The sequence below is a fragment of the Oryctolagus cuniculus genome, chromosome 4 (genome assembly GCF_051225735.1).
Source record: "Oryctolagus cuniculus isolate XC-2025 breed Fujian yellow rabbit chromosome 4, ASM5122573v1, whole genome shotgun sequence".
Lineage (NCBI taxonomy): Eukaryota > Metazoa > Chordata > Mammalia > Lagomorpha > Leporidae > Oryctolagus > Oryctolagus cuniculus.
Window position 1 is genome coordinate 60,102,886 of NC_142870.1, and position 25,118 is coordinate 60,128,003.

The window sequence follows — 25,118 nt, forward strand, 5'->3', positions numbered from 1 at the left end:
TAAACATGAATTATTAATTAATTATGTTAGCTTACATACAATAAACTTACCTTACAAAGGATATGCTACACTGAAGAATTTTAACTGTTATATTTATTGTACACATTTATTATGAACAAAAATGCAGAAGTATTAAAAATATAACACATTTAAAATTATCTTATAAAGATAAATGGAAACAAATAGTGAATTCAAAACTTACCATAGAGGCATTTACCTCTTTAGCAATATAGCAGTTGTCAGTAATGAATTGCTGAAAACAGAGAAAGATTTCATTTAGAGACATTATATCATGGAACAGACCACAGTTTCCGAGTTCAGTGGGAATTCTGACCCATCCGTGTGTCTATGATATTCTTTATCACTTACTTCTCAATGGTGTGACGGGTTATATTCTGTGCCCTCTACTCTCTCACCTCTCACAGTAGATTAGGAGATATTTTCTTGGTGAGCATCTTTCTACTTTAGGAAATTTCCTTTCCTCTGGAGTTGAGGTAATAAGCTTAAAGTTATTTCATAAATAAAAAACTACTCTTGGGGTCATATATAGATATGAATCCACAATGTTGAGGCTACTGAACATCAAAACAGTTACTAACTCAGTGACAGAATAACTGGTGCTTTCATGCTATTTCAAAAAGCATCTAAGATTGCATAAAATTTAGGCTTATTACAGAGACAGGATTTTCAGAGAATTAAAAGAATATACATTATTTCTTTTTTTTTAACTTTTATTTAATGAGTATAAATTTCCAAAGTACGACTTATGGATTACAATGGCTTCCCCCCCATACCGTCCCTCCCACCCACAACCCTCCCCTTTCCCACTCCCTCTCCCCTTCCATTCACATTTTTTCTTTTGAAGACTTATTTAAAATTTAAATGTTTTTGTTAATGAAATGCATGCTATTACCTTTCGCTAAAAAATACTGAAAACAAAGGTAATGAGATGAAGTTATTCATCTTCCATATTAAGGAAATTGATATTTTTATTTAAGTGAATATCTTTTATAACTAGCATTATGACATAATATACCCCCTAGAATAGAAAACATTGGGGCTGGCACTGTGGTGCAGAAGGTTAAGCCATGGCCTGTAATGCCAGCATCCCATATGAGTGCCAGTTCAAGTTCCATCTGCTGCACTTCTGATCCTGCTCCCTGTTAATATGCCTGACAAAGCTGTGGAAGATGGCACAAGTCCCTGGGCTCTGGACCCCTGCACACATGTGAAAGACCTAGAAGAAGCTCCTGGTTTCGGGCTTCAGTCTGGCACATCCCTGGCAATTGTGGCCATTTGGGAAGTGATCCAGCAGATGGAATATCTGTCTGTCTTCTCCTTTATTTATTTATAAATAAATAAATCTTTCTTTCAAAAAATAACATGCGAAACTAGAGAATTAATAAGAAGACCAAAAATAAAATATGTAACTAGTAGTAAGTTTCCATGCATATGTTATTTGGACATATGAAACATGACATTAGCAAAATATCTCATTTTAGTCATTAATGTCTACTTTCTTCCTCATAAAACTTCGTAAGAAATTTCTGAAGAAAAAATAATAGGAAATGAATAAATTTTTGAAAGTTAAGGAAAAGGAAGCTAAGGATACTGACATTAATGAGACTAGAGTAGTCCACATACTAAGTAATCTACTTCCAGATTGAAAACAAAAAATTCATATTGTTTATCCTACACTAATTATTCTGACCGAAATAAAAGTAAACTGCTCACCTTACATATTATACCCAGATTTTTCTTAATGCTAATAATTTCAAAAATGTTCATTGACTAAAAGCTTAAGGAAAATTCTGAAATGAAGATTCATCATAATGATATTTCCAGGTGCTACAATTTCAACATGGATGCATTTCAAATACAGTTAACTGTTGACTATTCAATAAGAGGCTGCCCACCTCATATTCATTGTTAAATCCCTTCAATTATTTTTACCCAGAGACGTATTAGTTATCACTGGGGTGCCAGCTGCATAGTCTTGTATTAAGAAATAGTTTAGGAGAACAATGACTGTGAAATATATGTCAAGGTCTGGTTCACAGTGGCTTACACTTGATGTGTGCTCAATACATTTAGTGCTTCTTTCTTTCTTGAAATAGCTTTGATTCCTGTCATCAAGGCCTATCTTTCCGGCCCAATGCTTTATTGGCTTCACCCAGTACTATGCCTATCACAAATAAGAGATCAATATACATGAGTAAATCTGTCAATAAAGTTAGAGAAACATCTGGGAATTGAGCTTTACAAATCTGTTTTATTGAAGTCTCTTCCTTGTATTTTTAAAATCATGAAGATCTACATTTTGTTATTTAACAAATTTTAAATCTTTAAAATTTTAAATAAAAATGAATTTTTACCTTACTACCATGGAGTAAATTGACAGTACAGAATGATGTGCCGTGTTTGCCCTAAGCTTCCAAGCACCCTTAAAACATCATCACATGTACCAGCAATATTCAGAGTGAGAAAGTATATTTAAGAATGAAAGAATGAATGAAGGGGCCCGCACTGTGGCATAGCAGGTAAAGCCACATCCTGCAGTGCTGGCATCCCATATGGGCACCGGTTCCAGTCCCAGTTGCTCCACTTCTGGCCCACTTCTCTGCTATGGCCTGGGAAAACAGTAGAAGTGGTCCAAGAGCTTGGAACACTCCACCCATGTGGGAGACCCTGACTCCTGGCTTCGTTTCCGCCCAGCTATGGCTGTTGTGGCTATTTGGGGAGTAAACCAGAGGATGGAAGACCTCCCTCCTTCTCTGCCTCTCTGTAACCCTGACTTTTAAATAAATAAATAAATAAATCTTTTAAAAAAGAAATTAATGAAAATATTATTACATATCTCCAGAATAATCATAATTTTTAAAATCTATGTATACTAACCTAATATTGTGAAAAATAATGATTCCCATACTGATGAATACTGCAGGAGTTCATGGCCTCCAATGATAAAACAGAAATTTTATCATATTTTTGAAAGCCAATTTCTGCTCTGACAGCTGTCTACATCAGAACATTGATAGAATGCCCAAAATTCCCAGTGGGAACCTGAAGCCCACTTTTATAAATTTGTTCTCAATCTTTGGCACCACTGCATCCACCTAATAATTTCACAGCAGAGAACTTAAACCTGGTAACAACATATTTCAATGAGTTTGGATTGAGTAACTCTCCTTCCTGCCACAAACAGCAATAAGTTCTACATTAGGTAGTAAATGACTGTTGATGCTGAGCCAAGCCAGTGTTATTAAGAAACAGAGGTAATGGACACTTTGGGAAAATCCATCTGCCACATCACAGTGATCTAAGTCTCAGTACTCATCATGTCAGTCTTTCTCCTGAAACCTCAGGGGCTCCCCTTCATCTTACCAATAAGTCTCAAGCCTCGAGGATGGGGGTGGGGGCTTCCACAAGTTCATGAGGAAGGTGCCCTGCCCTGCGACACCACGTTTTTCCCCGGTTGTTGTGAAGCCCTCTCATTTACGTTAGGGATAAACTGCAAGAGCATAGGAAATGGAAACTTAGGTACTATCAATTCACCAAATAGAGATTTCATTTTTTTTTTCATGTTCCCTGAAGTCTGTCTACATGTAAATGAAAGAAAGGACACATAGCTCTAAATTACCAGAAGGATTTAAAGGTTACTGTTGCTCCCCCTCTTCGTGGAGGAGCAACACAGGACCCTGCGCTGTTCTTTCTGTCTGCTCGGCCCTCCCCGGGTTTGCTGCTGGTTCTTCCCGGGTTGGCTACTATCCCTTCCACCTCCGTGGAAGGGCAGTTCCCCCTGGCCACATTCCCCACTTCCGCAGGGGAGCGGCACACCGCCGGCCGGCTCTCTGGGGGGCTGCACAGGTGTTCCCTTAGATGTTCCCCTTAGATGTTCCTGGTGCATGCCGTTTCTCTCCTCCTTTATAGTCCTCCTCCGCCAATCCTAACTCGGCTGCCCACACGCCGAGTACGCTGCTCTCCTCCAATCAGGAGTAGGTCCTACAGTTTATTGGTTGAACTGGAGGCAGCTGCGTAGAAGCTGTTTTCTCCTCTCCCAGCGCCATATTGTGGGAGAGCAGATGCATAGAATAAGTCTTAATTCCAGTAACAATATAGTCCGAGTTGCTCCCCACAGTGGGAGAGCAGATGCATAGAATAAGTCTTAATTCCAGTAACAGTATAGTCCGAGTTGCTCCCCACAGTTACTTACATGCACTCCTATAAAACTCTTGTCCTCACACTTGTGCCATGATTACCGGATTGCTATTCTGTCTTCCTCACTGTGCCTGCAGTTCATGCAGAGAAGAGAGGAAGTCCTTCCATGGTGCCTAGCAAGCTTTCCTGGTCTATCCAATTCCTTGCTGCCAAAGAAGGACTATGTCACGTGCCTGCTCTCTAAGCTTCCAGATCTCCATCCAGCATCTTTAAATCTTTAACCTTGCTTCAGATTCCACTGAGAAATGTGAAATGAGTAATAGAAAATTTCAGAAGCTTCCTTCACTACATTTACTCACTGACCAGATTCAAGAGCATATATTTTACCAAAACTTTCTCTTGTACACAAAATCTTAATTCATCTCACCCATCAATCAGCAAATAAACACACTGATTTCTCCATTTTAGTTTTAAAAAAACCTCATGCTTGTATTTCTCTTTATTTCTACATCAAATTTTCATAAAAGTGACTTGTGTTTTGGGGCTGGCACTGTGGCATAGTAGGTGAAGCCGCCATCTGCAGTGCTGGAATCTCATGGGCAGCTGTTCGATTCCCTGATGCTGCACTTCTGGTCCATCTCTCTGCTATGATCTGGGAAAGCAGTGGAAGATGGTCCAGATCCTCAGGCCCCTGGACCCAAAGAGACCCGGGAGAAGCTCCTGGCTCCTGGTTTCCAATTGGCCCAGCTCTGGCTTTTGTGGCTATTTGGGGAGTGAACCAGAGAATGGAAAATCTCTCTCTCTCTGCCTCTGCCTCTCTGTAACTCTGTATTTCAAATAAATTTTTTTAAAAAAGTGACTATTTTTGACACTTACATTCCTATTTTCTCCTGACTTCAGTTAAGCCAGGTTTAATTCCCACAACTCCAAAACCATGTCTCTTGCTAAAGTCACTGATAATCTCCACATTGCTAAATCCAAAAGGCATTTTCAATTCTCTTCTTACTTGCACTGTAGGCAAACATTTGACATAGTTATCTCCCTGTTCTGTTTGAAGCTTTCTTCACTTCACATTCAGAATGTTCTACTCTCTTGATTCACTTCTATCTTTCTGATGGGTCCTTCTAAATCATCCTTATCCAACTTGAACTCTGGGCATGGGAAAACCCCAGGACTCAGCTAGCTATATCTTCTCTTTTCTTTATCTATACCCAATCCTTTGATGATCTGTGCAGGCTCAATGCTTTAAAACTGCGTTTGACAGACAGTACCAAGTAGATAGCTACAGTGAAGATTTTTCCTGTGCCCAAGTCCAAATGCCATTTTGTGACTCTACGTGTCAACCTGATAAGCTTCTCAAATTTCACAAATCCAAAACCAAATCTCTGATTTCCACACCCATTAGGAAAAGCAAATTAAATAACAGAAGCAAGAACAACAACAAAAGATTCATGTTTTCCCAAAATCATGTTAATCTGGGTTTCTGAATTAATAGTCACTCATAGATAAATGGGAGACTTTCCACAGCGACCCATGCCTGGAGGACTGCAGGATGCTCTGATCGGGCCCTCGACAAGCTGCTCCACACTGCTCTCCTGTGTGGTATACAACTTGAAAAGTCGAAAAACGAACGTGCCATTTTCTCCCTTTCCTTCTATCATGGAAAGCTATAGATAGATAGGTGCAAAAATCAACATATCAAAATCAAAGGTCCTGGAAAAACGGAGGGAGTGGTGACACATATTTTCATTGGCGCTCTTCCTGAAGATCTCATTTAAAATTAAACATGTTTCCTGTTTGATTTTTCCCATGTTACTCATCATCATGCACAATACCATTATATAAACATACATGTCTATGCATATACATTTATACATATATGATTGTGCTGAAAGTCTCCATTTTCTCACTGTGACTGAGTTTAGCCACATCATCCACATCAGATTATGTGTGGTTTGTTTTATTACTGCATTGTTTGCGCAGAGAGCAGTACCTGCCTTAGAAAACACAGTAATAATTATTTGGTCAAATGAACAAAATAAGTGAAAAGTTGTGTAACGCAGCCACCTCAGACAAAGACATTGTGGACACAGGTACAGAGAACAAAATTGGGATTCCATTTGTAAGGAAAAGAAGTAGACAGCTAAAAATCTTCCACACATAGTAATCCAAGAAGTGGCCCAAGCCTGTACTTTTTCAGTCCCTTCTCCCATCACTCACATGGTAGAACTATTTACATGCATCAAGCAATTTGTCCTTCTTCAAGCACAACAAACAGCTCATTCACATTGCTCCAAATCTCGTCTTTTATGAAATCAAACTCTCCAAATCACTACCTAGGGAAGCCTTCTAGCTTGCTTCCCTCTCTGAGGAACTCACACTGAATCCTGAAGATCCAGTTCAAGCATGACCTCTTTTGGCCCCTTTTGTCCAGACTCTCCGTGAGCTTTGATGAAACTCTTTATATGTTTCTGTTTCCATTCAGACAGGTCTATATGTATTATTTAACACTGCACAGATGTTAGTTGGTAAGCTCCATAAACACAGAAACTTTTTTTATTCATTCCTTATTATCACAATAAAGTTTGTTTTACAAGCATCTTCATTTTTCCTTACATAAATGAATGAAATTATTTTAACTGAGTACGTTTATCAAAAATATCACTCAGGATACTTTTATATATTTTATATCTAACAGAATTTGATTATAGATTTTTGTTTGCAGGGCTATTTAAAGGCTTTAAAATTGGAAACAAGCAATTTTTTCATTTGCCTTTGCCCCACCTCAACACTTTTGTTTTTTTCCACATTGAGGCCTCTGTCAGTGTCTCCTTCCTTTTCTACAGTGGACTTTATTCTCACACTCACCTTCACACTTGCATGTTTTAAATCTTAGGCTCAGAGACAAATTTGTAAAAATAATCTGAATTTACTAAGCTAAGCTGAATAGATTAGGTTAGGCCAAGCTGGGCTAATTTAGGCAGATTTATAAAAAGAAGTCTGGATTCTTTGGGGATGGAAGTATTTGTCTCAATATCCTTAACTATAATAACGCCTGGTAACTAGTGGTATCCAATCAGTTTGAGAGAATAAGTAACTGGTTGAATTAAATTAACATAAAACAGGAAATAACCAACTACTCAACATGACAGTCAGAGCATGTTAACTATAGCATTTCAAGGTCTTAGTCACTGAACAATGTTGGGAAAAGAAGGAGGGATTAACAAGGGAAAGGCTGAAGCCATTCTGATAACTTACATCAAAATTTGTTCAAACTGGATTAAAGAATTCCGTAAAACATAGTATCTTGAAATTAGAAGGAAAAAATAGATGAATTTATATTGTTTTGACAAAAGAAACTCAATATCTGAAAGAAAAGACCCAAAGTTTTAATTACATAAACATTAAAAACTTTTGATCAGCAAAAAATAAGAAAACAAAACAATAGTCGAAAACTTTTCAAAAACTTTGCTTAAACATTGAAAGACAAATTAAAAAATGCTGAGGTGAGGAATGTAATATATATTATGAGGAGTTAATGCTACCTGTAGAAATCTTAGACAACACGTTAATTCACATTGGACAACACATTAAGGACAGACAAAATATATGAACAAAGAGTTAACAAAAGAAATGCAAATGAGGGGTAAGATGAAGAGGTGGTTAGTTTCATTAGTAATCAACAAGCAAATGTCAAAAGAAAGAGATTTGTTCTATGATCAGTTTATCAAAGGTTGAAAATGCTGACAATATTCAGCATAGGTATAAATAAACAAACTAAAATATATGAGCTGGGGATTGGCACTCATACACCAGCATCCCATTTGGGCACCAGTTCAAGGTGCAAGTCTCAGCTGCTCCACTTCTGATCCAGCTCCCTGCTAATGCCCCTGTTAAAGCAGCAGAAGATGATCCAACTGCTTGGGCCCCAGCACCAATATGGGAGAACCAGAGAAGCTCCTGGCTCCTGGCTTCAGCTGTCCCAGCCTTAGTCATTGTGGCCACTGCAGATGGAAGATTTCTCTGCTTCTGCCTCTCCCTCAGTCTTCCTGTGTAACTCTGCTTTTCAAATAAAAAGTAAAACTTAAAAAAAAAAAAAAAAAACTATGACCTGTTGGTGAGAACATGAAACTTTTAGAAACTTACTTATGAATATATATTTAAGAAGTTAAAAGCACTTATACATTTTTACTAAGATAATCTACTTCTAAATGGAATATATATATGAAATGTCTTCCAAAAGTTCACAAATAATGCCTACTATAAAAAAATACAGGTGGAATTGAGAACCTTTTATGCAGCCAAATAGAATTATCTTTTAATTTCCATTTTCCTGAAAGATTTTAAAATCCCTCATATATCTGGGTGTGAAATATAAAAGGAATTCATATGTAAGAATATTGTAAACTATTAAAATGATCATATATATACTTTTTATATACGATGATGCTCATAAAAAGATGAAAATATCAATTTACAAAACTACATTTAAGTCAATTTTTTTTATTAACTACAATGCAATATTGTTTAGGTGTGAGAGATACAGCAATAAACCAATAAAAATTCCAACCTCCATGAAACTTAGGCTAGAAGAGGAGAAAAAGAAAACAAACAGACAAGAAATTAAGTATTATATTAGAAGCTGGTTGGTACTATATCAAAAAATTGAAGGAAATTGGAATTATTAGACTATGCCTAGGAGAGCAATCAAACATGTTAATAACAGTTGTCTATCTAGACATATGCTTTCTCTTTTTTACTTTTTACATTACCAATTTTTATAACATTTATATAGAAAACCACTTTATTGCTGGATTTCAAAAGGAAGCATAAAAGTGGAAAGACAATTTTAAAGTGCTGTGGTCACAGTAGTCTATAGGAATGAAGGTATACTAAAATAAGTTGATTTGCTAGGAATAGGAGGAATTTCACTAACCAAAAGATCTTAAAAGAGAAAAAAGTCATGGCCAAACATTAGTGTCAAAGACTGGCAGAACAAAAAAAAATCTAACTGAACTACCAACTGTATCATTCTATTTCTGAGTGAAACTACTAGCTTCAGGGTTTTTTGATTTGTTTGTTTTGTTTTTAGTTTTTGAAATTTTTTCATTTATGTATTTATTTAGAGAGCGAGAGAGCTGAGAGTGCTTCCAACCGCTGGTTTACTTCCCAAATACCTACAATGTCTAAGGACGACAAAGCCTGAGGCAGGAACGCAACTACTTGAGCACCTGCTAACATCTTCCCCCCAAGGTCTGATTAGCAGGAAGCTCAAACAGGTCACTCTTATATGGGTTGTGGGCATTTTTAATTTATAGATTAAATGTGCACCCCTCGCTTCCATATTTTTAGTTTCAGTTTCTTGTAATATTTATACACCATGGTGATGCTAGGCTGTATCATATGGTCTTACAGATATTTCAGCTTCATCTTGCTATCTTTTATTTGAACTTAGAGTTAACTATCATCTCTGAAATATAGTGTTACATGCAATGATTTGCTTAGAAATATTTAATAAGTGATTTGATAGGAGAGAGAGCCCAGAAGGGAAGAGCCTCAGTTTGTATCATTTGCCAATTTTTATAGCGCAAATACTCTCATCATGGCCAATCCCATGAGCGTGAGAAGAGACCACATGCCTGGCTCTTGTGAATCAATCCAAACCAGCTCCACAACACCGGTGACGCTGATCTTAGGCACTGTATATACACAGATGCCCTCACTGAGATTGTCAGCCATCCTCCTCTCTATTTCATGATTCCAGTTTTGTATACCCCTGTGGTTCTAAGCAGTATTCAAATTAACTTTCCCATGATGAAGTTTGTTCGTTGCTGATCTGTTTTTCACTGATGCTTCCTGCTTCACAACCTCTAAGCACGTATACATCAAGTCCTGAGATCAGTCTGCCTACAGATGACCAAACAGGCACAGACTGGTCATTCATGCTCTTGTAAAACATATTTCTGAGACTTGAATCAAGTAATACTGGACTTGGATAAAGAGAAACTAACAAATATTAAGAGAGATACTAAGATAATACCATATAACACAAGTGTATTAGTTTTTCATCATTATGCTAAGTACCCAATACAAGCCATTTATGAAGGAAGGAGAGGACGACATAGCTCACAATTTGGGAGGTTCACGTTCAAGAGCAGATAGCCCACTGGTTTCTGGTGAGAGCAGAAGACAGCAGAGAGCATGCAAAGGAATGAACACATGGTGATCCGGGAATCAGGGAAAGTGGGTGCACCCAGTCTTAGGCTTCCAAAACAACCGACAAGTGAGAACTAACTTCCAGGAGCATCCTCAATGACCTAAGCAGTTCCCATTGTGACTTATCTCCTAAAGGCTTCCCTTTCTCCCTTTAGTGCCACCATAGATGCAAAAGCTTTAATATACAGGCCTTTGGGGAATATTCAACATCCAAACTAATATTCAAACCACAGAAAAATGACTTGATTTCTTATGAGAAATCATCTCTTCTGCATCTTATTTTTGAAAGTATATTTAGTGTGTTTTCAGGGACAATATTGATACTGAAAAAGAAGTGCCCTATTAGACCTTACCTGACAGAGCAGATGAAGACACAGAAGGGATGACAACAGGGAACAAAGATCTGAGAAAATGCTCAGAGGACAGGAGAGGACAGGCACGGACTGAGACTGGCAAGGCTGCTCTCCACACCAACCAGGCATGAAGCAGGAAGATTGTGTAGGTTAGTCAAAGACTAAAGGCTACTGACAACAGCTGATGAAATCAAATTAAGGGAATTTTTACCCTCACATAAACAAATTTCCAAATGCAAAGATCTAATGTGATCACTTTATTATTATTATTATGTATTTATTTGAAAGTCAGAGTTACATAGAGAGAGATGGAGAGGCAGAGAGGGAGAAAGAGGTCTTCCATCCGCTGGAAGACCAAAATGAAAAATAAGACACTAAATATACTTTCAAAAATAATATGCAAAAGAGATAATTTCTCTTAAGAAATCATCCTTCATAAATAACTTGTATTGCTGGCTCACTCCCCAATTGGCCATAATGCCCGGAGCTGCACCGATCCAAAGCCAGGAGCCGAGAGCTTCCTCTGGGTCTCCCAAACAGGGGAGTACAGGGGCCCCAGGACCTGGGCCATCCTCTACCACTCTCAGGCCATAGCAGAGAGCTGGATAGGAAGTGGAGTATCCAGGACTAGAACCAGTGCCCATATGGTATCCCTGGACTGCAGGCATTGGCTCCACTCGCTACGCCACAGTGCTGCCCCCCGCACCTCCACCCCATGATCACTTTCATTTCCTTTCATGTAACCAGCATCCCCCAAAAATGGGACATTAACAAATTTACATCACTCCATTAATCATAATGAATCAAAGGATTAGGAGCCATAACAGAATTTTAAAGATAAATAGGTGACTTCATATTCAGAAGTATCTCCTTACAAGGGTCTATTGATGGTCAAGGAGGGCCTTCTAACTTCTCCAAAACTCACAGTCTCATCACCAGTGTCTCTATGGCTTGATTTGGAAGAACAGAAAAGGTTAAGTATTTGAAGAAAAAAATATCCATTATCAGTAGAAAAATCCTGATATCTTACCCTACAAAAGAGGCAAGCAATCAGCTTGGAATTATTTGGCTTTCCTTCTCTCTCCATTTTTCCAGGGATACATGATATTAAGGTTTAACAAGTAATGTTTTCTACTTGGGATAGATATGTGAATATTACAGATGGATAAGAATGAAAACTAAGCCCTTCTTAAAGTTCAATTGTCCTAGATTGAAGATCACCAAAGGAAGTCTTGATGGATGCAAGGGGAAACAAATGTTGTGAGGATAAACAATGTTGATCTGTATAAATAGTTTGATATAATAAATCTTCCAAGTCATTCTGGCAAACTCATCACTTTGCTCCTCACTCCTCCACAACAACTATTTTGAAAGTCACTGGTAAGCAGCCATCAATATTCAAATCAAATCTAGATCCACTTCATTTTATTCTTCACTGTTGTGATATTAGCAACATATTTCAAACTACCACAACTATATGCATAATTTTCTAGTACTAAAATAACTTTCTTTTGTAAATTGTTTTCTCTGGGAAAAAAAAGTTATTTCCACCAAGAAACAAAATTTGCTAGCAGCATAAACTGTGCAATGCGTTAATACCTTTGTAATGAAGTAAATCTAAATTCTTTGATTTCCTTAATCTCAGAGAACTAAAATAAATCTCAAGCTCTATCATTATTTTAATGCTAAATCAAACTTGCACTTATAAAAACAAATGCTGAACAAGAGTACTGTCCTCAGATGATCATAGTCTTTTAAATGAGCTACATTTTTTTACAATGCCTTTATACCCCTTCGTACTTTTCATTTATAAACTGAACAAATTATTGAATTTCAGCAGTAACCATCTTTTCCTTAATGATCTCCTTCCATTTTCCTCAATGTTCTAATCTTTGCAATCAAAACATTCAAATACTCTTTGGTTTTTCAACACTTTCAAAGGTACATTAAAGTTAAGGTAAGAACTCATGTAGGTATTACCCAACTTGCTCACCTCCTTAAATGTATTATCAAAATATATCCATCCAATGAAGCAAATTTTATTGCCAAATCTGAGATGGATAAACTTTTATTAAACAGTCAATGTATTTTTTCCAAACATTCCAGTGATTCTCAAAATTTAACAAACGACAAAGTTACTTGGAACACAAGCAGTTAGCCCTCAACCCTAGAGTTTCTCATTGAATACATCTGGGTAAGGACCCAAGAATTGGCTTTTTAATAAGTTTACAGGTCATGCTGCTGCTGCATGTTGAGGCACCACACTTTGGTTGTTCCTAACTTACATGATAATGGGATGCCAGCCTAGGGTAAGCTCTGTCAGTTGAATTTGGTCAAATGATTCTTAAGAAGAGTTTACAACAATAACCAAAATCCCAATCTGAGGATTAATTTTTATCTCTTTTTAACTCTTGTCTCTACTGCTCTGCTGGGAGGATATTAAAATATATTCAGCCCTGTCATGAAAACAGACACATCAAGGAGCTTAATATTTCAATAAAAGTGGGATCAGTGTGTGCACAGCATATTGGTCAAAGGTTAACAACGAGACAAAAGCTATTATCAGCTTTTCACTGTAAAGAAATATGAGTGATAATAGCTTAAGGGATTTACCCAATGTCAATTAAAAAGTTCAAGTGGTGGTTAAAAGAAGAGCTGGTCAGCATTCCTACTTCCATATTTATTGTAATCATGGGGTAATGCTGCTTACTCTTAGGTGACCAAAAAAACCACCTTATTTGTATATTCTGGTTCTCAAAGAAACTATATTGCAAGTACTCTGTTTTTATTTTTTATTATTATAATCTCTTAACTTGAGAGATAGAGACAGAGAGCTTCCATCTGCTGGTTCACTACCAGAATGTCTGGGACAGGGATAAGTTGGAAACTTGGAAGTCAATTCAAATCTCTCACATGGGTTTCAAGGACCTATCCACTTGGACCATCACCTGCGGCCCTACAGAGCCTGCATTAGCAGGAAGTTGGAGTCATGCTGGGACTGGAACCTAGGTATTGCGGTAGGGAATGTACCTCCACAGGCATCTTAACTGTCAGACCAAACTCCTGCCCCCAGAAATATTGTTTTTAAATTACAATCTTAAGAACAAATTTATGGAGCCAGCACTGTAGTGCAGAAGGTTAGACCCCCAACCTGTATGGGTGGCATCTGCATGGGCATCATTTCGAGTCCTGGCTGCTCTACTTCTGATCCATCTCCCTACTAATGTGCCTGAGAAGGCAGCAGAAGATCGCCCAAGCGCTTTGGCCCCTGCACCCATGTGGGAGACCTGGAAGAAGCTCCTGGCTCCTGGCTCCTGGCTCCTGGCTCCTGCCTTCACATTGGCTCAGCTCCAGCCCTTGTGGCAATTTAGGGTGTGAACCAGTGGATAGAAAGGCTCTCTCTGTCTCTAACTCTCTCTGTAACTCTGTCTTTAAAATAAATAAAATAAAACATTTTTTAAAAAAAGAAATTTACCTAATAGAAAAAGAAAATATTTATGTATGTTGATCACACCCACAATTATAGATAGATGATAAAAATAATTGCGATCACTGGCGCCGCGGCTCACTAGGCTAATCCTCCGCCTTGCGGCACTGGCACACGGGGTTCTAGTCCCAGTCGGGGTGCCAGATTCTGTCCCGGTTGCCCCTCTTCCAGGCCAGCTCTCTGCTGTGGCCAGGGAGTGCAGTAGAGGATGGCCTGTGTACTTGGGCCCTGCACCCCATGGGAGACCAGGATAAGTACCTGGCTCCTGTCATTGGATCAGCGCGGTGCACGGGCCGCAGCGTGCTGGCCGCAGCGGCCATTGGAGGGTGAACCAACGGGAAAAGGAAGACCTTTCTCTCTGTCTCTCTCTCTCACTGTCCACTCTGCCTGTCAAAAAAATTTTTTAAAAAAAGTAATTGTCATCAAATCCTTTTTTGCATGTGATCTGCAAATACACAAGGGCTTAAAATGAGCAACATAAAGAAAACAAATGCATCATCAAAGAGTATTAGCCAAGCAAGAGCCCTCGGGGCCAACCACCTCACCTCTTACTCTCAACTGTGCTTCTTCTGCGGAGCTTCATGAAAGTGAAATGACCTCTCTGACACAGGGATTCTCAGCTATAAAAGAGAAATTTTAGATTACAAGAATTGTAATTCATTTATACTCTAACGAATAGAGTTCGCATACCGGACCAGCAAAAATATGGGTATACTTGATTTTTATTTTTTTACCATCTTACAATTAATGTCAAATAAAAACCAAGTTTTAAAGATTAAATATTAAAAATTATTCTGTCCACATACCCTTCTGCAGTGAAAATGTTGACCCTGAAAATGAATATTAAGAAACAAGCAAAGAAATCAGAATACCTGTTAAAGTTATTGCATACCATAAGAATGCTAGATGATAAATGTGAAGCATTATTAAAACCCCTGCATGAGTTGTTGTTATTGTTGCTTCACATTTGTGGATTAGGCTTTTTCCTAATAAACTATTAAAATCTATTTTAAAATATTCCCTTTCTTTTCCTCTCTCACTTTCTCCACTACTCCCCCCTCCCTCTCTTATTTCCTTTCTCTCTTCCCCACACAAAGACATGTGCTTTTGTTTTTCTCTATTACATCAAATTCAAAATGATTATGCACAAATGTTTAAACAAAAATTATAGTCATGGTCTAATTGCATTGCCAGTGAAAACTCCAATTGTTAAATTTAGACCTTTCTGTTAACTACAATGAAAGATGTTCACCTGGGTCAAGTAGCTCAGATATTTATTAAAGATGTACCATTGCTATTATACAAATACAGAAAATTGCTTCAAAACAACATATTTTGAATTTCTTCCATGAAAACCACTAAACTATTCTATTATCTGAACAAATACATTAACATTCTGTTTAATTTTTACTTTCAGAGTAGTTTGTCATTTTTGAATTATAGGACCTGAAGTAATCACTGATTTTTTTGTTGTTGAAAAAAGCTTTTCAAATCTAAATGCTAGTCACAGACCTTGTTATTATGAGGAAAATCATATGCAAGGCAAATGTCTCAAAAGACTCAGCAACTTTCACTGATTTGAAACACTTGCATGCTTGTTGGCCAACATCATTATACTGCTGAAAGCAATGAACCTGGGTAAGAGAAGTTAGCCTATCATTATTAATTATGAGGGAAAAAATAAAATTCACCATCCTAAGAAAATCCCTTTCTACCTAACATTAGATTTGCTTTTGCAAAGTATTTTATTCTAAAAGAAAGTTAACAAGTAGTTTAGATCTTCGTTTTTTTTAACTCTATTTAATGAATATAAATTTCCAAAGTACAGCTTATGGATTACAATGGCTTCCCCCCATAACATCCCTTCCACCTGCAACCCTCCCCTTTCCCGCTCCCTCTCCCCTTCCATTCACATCAAGATTCATTTTCAATTCTCTTTATATACAGAAGATCAGTTTAGTATATATTAAGTAAAGATTTCAACAGTTTGTACCCACAGAGAAACATAAAGTGAAAAATACTGTTTGAGTATGAGTTATAGCATTAAATCTCAATGTACAGCACATTAAGGACAGAAATCCTACATGAGGAGTAAGTGCACAGTGACTCATGTTGTTGACTTAACAAATTGACACTCTTGTTTATGGCATCAGTAATCACCCTAGGCTCTTGTCATGAGTTGCCAAGGCTATGGAAGTCTTTTGAGTTCACTGACTCTGATCATATTTAGACAAGGTCGTAGTCAAAGTGGAAGTTCTCTCCTCCCTTCAGAGAAAGGTACCTCCTTCTTTGATGACCTGTTCTTTCCACTGGGATCTCACTTGCAGAGATCTTTCATTTAGGTCATTTTTTTTTTTTTTTTTTTTTGCCAGAGTGTCTTGGCTTTCCATGCCTGTAATACTCTCATGGGCTTTTCAGCTGGATCCACATGCCTTAAGGGCTGATTCTGAGGCCAGAGTGCTGTTTAGGACATCTGCCATTCTATGGGTCTGCTGTGTATCTCACTTCCCATGTTGGATCATTCTCTCCCTTTTTTATTCTATCAGTTAGTATTTTCAGACACTAGTTTTGTTTATGTGATCTTCTTAAAACTTAAAACTTCTTCAAGGACATTGACTATTACCTTGATTGATCATTTGCAGCACTGGAGATTTCAAGGTTACCTTGGTGACTATCACTCCATTGTAAAAGTTGGGAAAGGGAGTTAATTGAAAAAGAGGATTTAAAGGAAGACTGCATTATTCTTATTGCATTAAATTTAAAATACAGTATTGATTCACTTTTATTGATTAATGGTAGGTATTCCAAATATGATTTATATGAATATGTTCAATTTTCATTGCTCCTATAGTGGATTACAGAGTTAAAAATTGTTATGCGAGGGAGCAGGACAAGTTTTCAGATGCTTTTTTCATTCTTCACTGAATAAAACAATCTCGTGAGGCAGATTTGGCTATCTTTATATATGCTGCCTCGATGCTAATCATTGCAGGAAAGAGATGTGTTCTTACCAGTAGGCTATGTAATAGGCAGAAAGGGGCTCCGCTTGCTTCCTTCACCAGAACATAGGCAACCTCCTCAACTGTTCCACGGTTCATTATGGAGGAGACTACCTCCTCCATAAACTGTAGAGCATCTTGGACATCTATTTATCCATGTAAAATGAAATGTGAATTTATTAAAAAGATCAGGCTTTGAAAATAACTCACTGCTAGGACAATTCTCAAAATACAACATAAAATTTTTTAAAAGATTTATTTATTTAATTGAAAGAGTTACACAGAGAGAGGAGAGGCAGAGAGAAAGAGAGAAGTCTCCCATTCGATGGTTCACTCCCCAATTGGCAATCCAAAGCCAGGAGCCAGGAGCTTCTTCTGCCCCCCCTTCCCCCGTGGGTACAGAAGCCCAAGGACTTGGGCTATCTTCTACTGCTTTCCCAGGCCATAGAAGAGAGCTGGATCAGAAGTGGAGCAGCCAGGTATTGAACTGGCACCCATATGGGATACAGGCGCTTCAGGCCAGGGCATTAACCAGCTGCACCACAGCACTGGCCCCACAATATAAAATTAAAAAAAAAAGACATGCTATTAATTTTTTATAAGGACAGTTCTTCATCTCGTATATTCATGGAGGATTTTGTGTCTGGCATGACTTTGTTGATGTTAGCAGAAGCCCTGAATCTGTAAGGTGTAAACACGTTGAAAAACTGATAATCATCAAGAAATGAACCCAAAATAGAAGTAAGAGGAAGAAGACAAGATGATACATTTGAAAATATTCATGATTTCTTAGATATTAAAGTTGTGGCAAACATTTCAATATTAATGTGAATAAAAATAAGATTATACTAGATACGAAGTGAAGAGATAAAATTTAGATTTCATGATCAGTTACTATTTGAAACAAAAACATGTTAGAACTACTTGATAAAAATTATTTGTGTGTTTGTAGAGCCTCACTTTCACTTTTCTTTTTTTCAATATATTTCAAAATTATGAAATAAAATTAATAGTCAATTAATTAAGAATTTCTTTCAGTTTGCTATTTGCTTATGAACATTACATATGAGGGAAAACTTCTTATCAGGAAAATAATGCTCTGTGTTTTCTAAGATATAATTTTAAGATATAATGTATTTTTAAGATATAATTTTTAAGATATATATATATATTTTATATATATATATTTTATATATATATTTTATTCCTTACTCAGATCTTTCAATGACTATGATTTTTTCTTGTAAAATTTTTATTTTTCTATTTTTTATGCTTTAGTTTTTTAATGTGAACAGATTTCATGTGTTTCTTATATATAGATTTAAGAGCATAGCAAACTAACCACCCTAACTGCCCTCCCACCCATGCTTCCACTCTCCCTCCTCCTTAGTTTCCCACTCCAACTTTAATTTTTACAATGATCTGCTTTCCATCTATTTTATTAACCCAAAGTTAAGTAAAGAATTCAACAAATAGTAAGAAGAAAAAAACGCTATTCCTCAACAGTAAAGAGAAGGACTGTAAACAATGATCGAATCTCAAAAATGTCCATTTCATTTATATACATTATATTTAGGGTATCTATTTCCCCACATCCTCATGAGAATTTATTGTTTGTTGATTTCTGTATGACAGTCATTCTAACTGGGGTGAGGTGAAACCTCATTGTGGTTTTGATTTGCATTTCCCTGATAGCTAGTGATCCTGAGCATTTTTTCACATCTATTGGCCATTTGAATCTTTTCTTTGTGTTTTATTGTTGCAAGTTTGCTTACAATGTGTCATGCTGAAATTCTTTTGTGGTCATGTGTATTGAGTTTTCTGTGCTTCAGATACTAGAATGTCCCTTTCTTTCTCCAAATTAAGAAAGTTTTCTTTTGTTATTTCACTGAATAGGCCTTCTAATCCATTATTTCTTTCTATACCTTAAGGAACTCCCAAGATCTGAATGTTGGGCCATTTGATAGTATCGCATAAATCTCATTGTGTTTAATTTTTCTAATTTCTTCTGCTTTTTTTTTTTTTTTTTTGGTCTGACTGAGATATTTACAAAGATTTGTCTTCAGCTCAGATATTCTATCTTCTGTCTCACCACATTTGTTGTTAAGGCTTTCCACCTTATTTTTTATTTGATATAAAGAATTCTTAATTTGTATAATTCAGTATGATTTCTCTTAAAAATCTCAAACTTACTGGAAAATTTTTAATTCACATCATGTATGAATTTCTTTAACTCATGAATTTACTTCTCATTGCTTCTGAGAAACCTTATATTCAATATTTTGAATTCCTTTTCAGACATTTCATCAATCTCTCCATCTTCACATCCTAGTATTAAAGTGTTGTTCTGTTCCTTTCAGGGATTCATGTTGTCTTCCTTATTCTTGTTTCTTGAATTTCTGCATTTGTTTTTAGGAATTTGTAGAAATATTTGTTGGTTTTCTCATCTGATGGATCTTATTTTGAACAATTTTTGAACAATTACACAGTCACAGAATCCCCGCGGTCATGACACACAAGGCTCCCGTAGTCACAGAATGCAGAGGATCTGTTCAGCCCCACACTCCTGCCCCATTCACAGAGAAAACAAACATTCCCAGAACCAGCTGCCTGTGGGTGTTCTACCTTGGCAGTCTGAGCGCCAGAGCCTGTGATGTATTAAAAAGATGGAATACCTATATGGGTGCCCATCCTCTGTCACCCCTCCCAACCAGAACCAACATCAGTTGGGAACATGAATTTTTGCCTCTGGTAAAATCCCCTGGTCACAGGTGTGCACAAAAGCTGCTGAGCCTCTATGAGAGTCAAAATGGCGACTTCTTCCCATCAGTAGCCAGGAGCTCTGGTAAGCAGATGGAGAGAAGGAAATGTGCTATTCTTTTGCTGGATTAGGTGGGTGCCATACCTCCTACTAAGGCTCCAAGCCAAACTTAAAGAGAGTGTGGTCCCCAATGCTCTCCCTGAGGCAATTATCAACAGTGGCATGGTCTGTCACAGCCTGCTCTCACCTTGCTCTCAAAAGCTGGCGTCTCCTCCAGTTCCTGGCTGCGAGGGTCTGATGTGCTGTCCATAGAATTTCCACCACAAACTTCTCTCCAACTCTCTCCAGGGAACGTGCTTCTTCCACTTTTCCCCAGTTCAAAAGCAGTGTATCTTTTCCCTCTTTAGCCATCTTGGAATCTCCTAAGAAAAATATTTTTAAAAGTATACTTCAAAAAGTTTATAGAAAATTTGCATAAAAAGTTGTTTGTTTCAGTGAAAAATTTTTGGAAATCCATGCATAGTCTTTTCATACGTTGTATTTCCTATTAACTTTTGGAAGACCCTTCTGATGCACAGATATGAAACAATATAGTACAATAAGTTATGAAGACAGCAAAAGCATAATATTACTAGCTCTATATCTCTAATCTAAAATAAAAAAATTCAACTTAAATGTATGAAATATATCTACATAAGTCTAAGTATATCGTATCTTCTTTTCCAGAGGAGAGTAGTGAATTAACATTAACAAAATGGTCTAGATTATTATGAACTACATATGAAAGTAACATTTCCATGAAGATGTTCTAAAGATAGAAATTTATTAAGTTTTCAAAGATTTTCCATATTCATAAAACAATTTAGCAAGATTGATTATTAAAAATCCCATAAACTAAATATTCAAGGTACTTCATAATTTGATTCCATTAGATTATGGCCTTATTATGTTTTACTTATCAATCTAGGAAAATGAGTAAGAAAGTTTTTATTAAATTAAAGTCTCAAAAGTTTGGGATTTTTACATAATGAAAATGTAGTAGAACTAGAAACAATCATAGGAGAGCTTTTAGAAGTAACAAAAACATAGCATAGATGATACCAGGTTCTGATAGCTATATCAGAGTGTAATTAATGTTAAACATGTATATTTGGTTTTCTTTCCTATGAAGCTTTGAAAAAAATGTGAAGAAAACCAAACTTACAGTTCAGCTTAAAGATAATATCCAAAATAATTAGGGCTTAGGTTAATCAAAGTCACAATTCTGATTTCAAATTTTCCACTTGCCTAAAAATCTTTTGAGGGCAAAAGCTATGTCTACCTTAATTATCACATCATCAATAGCTTGCACAGTGCTCAATAAATTATGCCTAAGGAAATATACTCATCTCAATTCACATTTATTTCATATCTACATTGTGATTGTCAATAGTGATACAAAAGCAGACAAAATATAGGTCTCAGTCCTTTTGCTATTGTTTTGGTCTGTTTCCACTTCTGAATAAAAACTAGATTGAGTGATTTCTAATTTTTCTACATTTCTAATTTTTCTACTACTTAAAGTGCTAATATTTATCTTTAAATTTTTTCAAAGCTGTTATTATCAGTGAAAGTTGTCTCTGTTAAGGGTTGTGAAGGGTGGTAGTACAGGGGAGGTGATCCAAAAACATGCAAAGGGATCAGATAGTCTTGAATCCTACCAGGAAAAGGAAATCACACTGTAACTTGAACACCAAAACTTTAACATCATGAAATATTGACTGGTTGAAGAATCAGAATAAATATAGATTGGCCACTACACAATAGAATTCTAAAAAATGGAGCAATCACTGATATAAAGAGCAACCAATACCTCCTTGGGCTGGGATAGAACACCACAGGATGAGTCTTCCCTTACCTCTAGGGCCAAGACACTGACTTTGGAAAAAAGGCATAGCCTGACTTGTTGAATGCTAGAGAATTGGCTATGGTAACCAGCTTTCTGGGGATCTGTGTGAGTGATTTTTAAAAGATTTATCTAGTTACTTGTAAGGCAGAGTTACAGAGACAGAGTTATGGAGAAAGAGAGAGAGAGAGAGAGACAGAGACAGAGACAGAGAGACAGAGAGAGAAAGGGAAAGGAGAGAGAGAGAATTTTACGTCCAAGTTTCAGAGCCCAAATGTCTGAAACCATGAGCCAGGAGCTTCTTCTGGTTCTCTTACGTGGATAAAAGGGGCCAAAGCACTTGGGCCATCCTCCACTGCTTTCCTAGGTACATTATCAGGGAGCTGGAGTGGAAGTTGAACAGCAGCGCTGGCCCGGGAGCTGTGTTTTGAAATTTCTGTGGGAGCTATTCACAAGCAGGTAACACTTACTATTAAAACCCAAGTGGAGGCTGCTGTCCACCATAGGTGTCTGACTGCCCTTCACTGCAGGAGTTGGGTACTTGTGTAACTTTCCATCACACAGTTTGCAGGAGCCAAGCAACGATGCAGCTTCCCTAGTTGTGGGGGAATCTAAGGATCTAGCACTCCATAACCAGAAAAAAACCCTTTGTCCCACATGGTCTTTCCATCTTGCTGTACTAATGAAGCTAAATGTGTTACCAGGTGGTAAAGGGCTCATATCTGGTTTCACAGAACAGATAAAAAGATTATATTTGGATCTGAATGGCAATAAATTGATAAGTCTACTCTTTTGACTCTCAGTTCTGATATGCTCCTGGACACTTGTATTCTTCTCTGGTTTTATTAATTTATTAGAGAGAGAGAGAGACAGAGAGAATGATGGGGTTCCCATCTGCTGGTTCACAACAGCTGGGGTTGAAGCTGAGGCCAAGGATAAGAGCTTAGGACTCAATCCAGATCTCCTGCATTGGTTGCAGAAAGCCAATTACTTGAAGCTATCATTGTGTTTCCTAGGGTCTGGATTAGAAAGAAGCTGAAGTCAGGAGTCAGAGCCAGGAACTGAACTCAGGTATTCTCATAAGGAATAGCAACATCTTAACAGTCAGGCTAAATGACCATTCCTACTCCTCCCCACTACTGCATTTTAATTTGCACACAATATTTGGACAACCTTGTATATGATGTACCACTGTGTAATTATCCTCCTCCTTACAAACCAAATATTATACTCTTTTCCAAAAATTCAAAACAGTCCAAAAATGCATTTTACCCCTGTAGTTATATTAATTGCTCCTCAAATTCAGCAACAGTCCCACTGTGTAGTATTTACATAACAAATTATTCTGTTATCTAAAAGCTAAGTTGTAAATTTAGCTGTTGATATCATGTATACAACATAAAAATGGGGTAAGACATAAATCAAATGATGCACAAACATGTATACTTAAGTCAACATATTTAAATATGTATGTGTATATGTGCGCACACATATAGGTAGATGATATTGATTCCACACATATATGCTATATATATATACATATATATACACATATATACTCAAAATATGCAACACCTCAATGACCCTCTCTTCTGTCATTGACTATCATTAGTTAAAATCTTTGGCTTTTTTCTACCACCCAGTGGGTAGTGTCTATACCACCAGTCAGAATATTAGTTAACCAGCATTTGAGAGCCCCAACCTTTCATTGCCAAAGACTGAGTTCTCAATTGTCCCATCTTTTTCACCCTTAGTAATGTTCTTGCCTTCTCTAAACTCTTGTAACCTCATTCATATCATGGCAAGATAGGTATCCTTAAAACTTTGTGATGCTGATTAACATGAGTTAAAGCATGAGGAGTTCCTGGTGTACAGCAGATGTGAAAATCTTTCTGCAGGTTGCCTATTTCAGATCTGCCTCTGATGATAAAGGCAACGTGACATGGTTTAGAAGAGTTATATCTTGAGCAATATTTTCCTTTTGATTTCCAAACTAATTTTAAGTGTAACTTTTATAAGTGTTTACATTATAACCCTTAATTTTGAACCCTATTTGAAAAACTAGATGATAAATAGTATAGTTTTTAAAGGAGGAATCTGTCCAGGCTGACATGAAAGACTTCATTTCTTTCTTTATGTTTCTGTAGAGTTTTTTATTAAAATAGACATTTTTGTCCTAGTCCTGTACCTGCAAATTTCTAAATTTATTACCTAGACCAAATCACTCTACCCCTCTATAATGCTTTATTTACTTATTCATTTATCTTCACTTTATTTGTAAGGCAGAGTGAGAGAGAAACAGATTTTCCATCTGCTTGTTCATTCCTCAAATGCCCCTGATAGCATGGTCTGGGCCAGGCCAAAGCCAGAAGCCTGGAATTCCCAAGTGGATGGCAGGGACTTAAGTGCTGGTGCCACTATCTCCTTCCTCCCAGGGTGTGCATTACCAGGAAACAAAGAGCCAGGGCATGGACCAATCACTCTAGTATAGAATGTGAGTGTCCCAAGTAGTGAATCAACTGCTGTGCCAAATGCCCTACCCCATCACCCTTTTCTAATCTGTAACATAAAGGAATTAGAACAGATGCTATCTAAATTTTCTTCCAATTGTAACATGATTGTATTCTTTAAATTTTTTAATCATCTCCACATACAGCTTACATGTGATAAAAGGGACAAATCTTCATTTCTTGTAAAGTACACTATCACTGGACTAGAAAAATACCAATGTTAACACCACTACTTACCAAACATATAACTTTGGATGACTTGCTTACCTTTTGGGTCTCAGTTTCCTTACCTGTAAAATAAAAAAAGTAATAAGAATTTGTAAACATTACAGTGCAATAGGAACACAACAAATTGCACATTACAAGTGTGTCTGCACTGATTCTAAGTCATACCATAATTATGTTACAATCTGGAAAGAAAAAGAAAGAATGAAGAAAGAAAGGAAGAGAGAGAGGGAGAGAGGCAGGAAAGATCAAGAGTTTCCAACTGAAGCATGACATTTCATCATTTTAGAAGGTCAAATGGGGAGGCCGTGATTTTTTTAAGTCAATAAAATAAGATGTTTCTATTATTGCTATCCATTGAACATATCACAAGAATACTTGGACATCATCTTTTATCTTCAATTCCAATATTTAATCATTTAATACAAGGTATAAAAAGAAAAAATGAATTACTATGTGACCTTTTTGGAAAGTTAGGGCCAGGTTATGTTTTTATTGAACCGATAATTGATTTGGGTCTACTA

General features: G+C 36.9%; 1 long non-coding RNA gene across 1 annotated transcript; it reads right to left on the bottom strand.

Annotated features, from left to right (window-relative positions):
• Positions 1–200: 200 nt before the first annotated feature.
• On the bottom strand, positions 201–20,385 carry LOC149126983 (uncharacterized). The gene is made up of 3 exons (XR_016232091.1): positions 20,222–20,385; positions 14,760–14,834; positions 201–253 (listed from the first exon to the last, which is right to left on the bottom strand). It is a non-coding gene; the product is annotated as an uncharacterized LOC149126983 (long non-coding RNA).
• Positions 20,386–25,118: the final 4,733 nt, after the last annotated feature.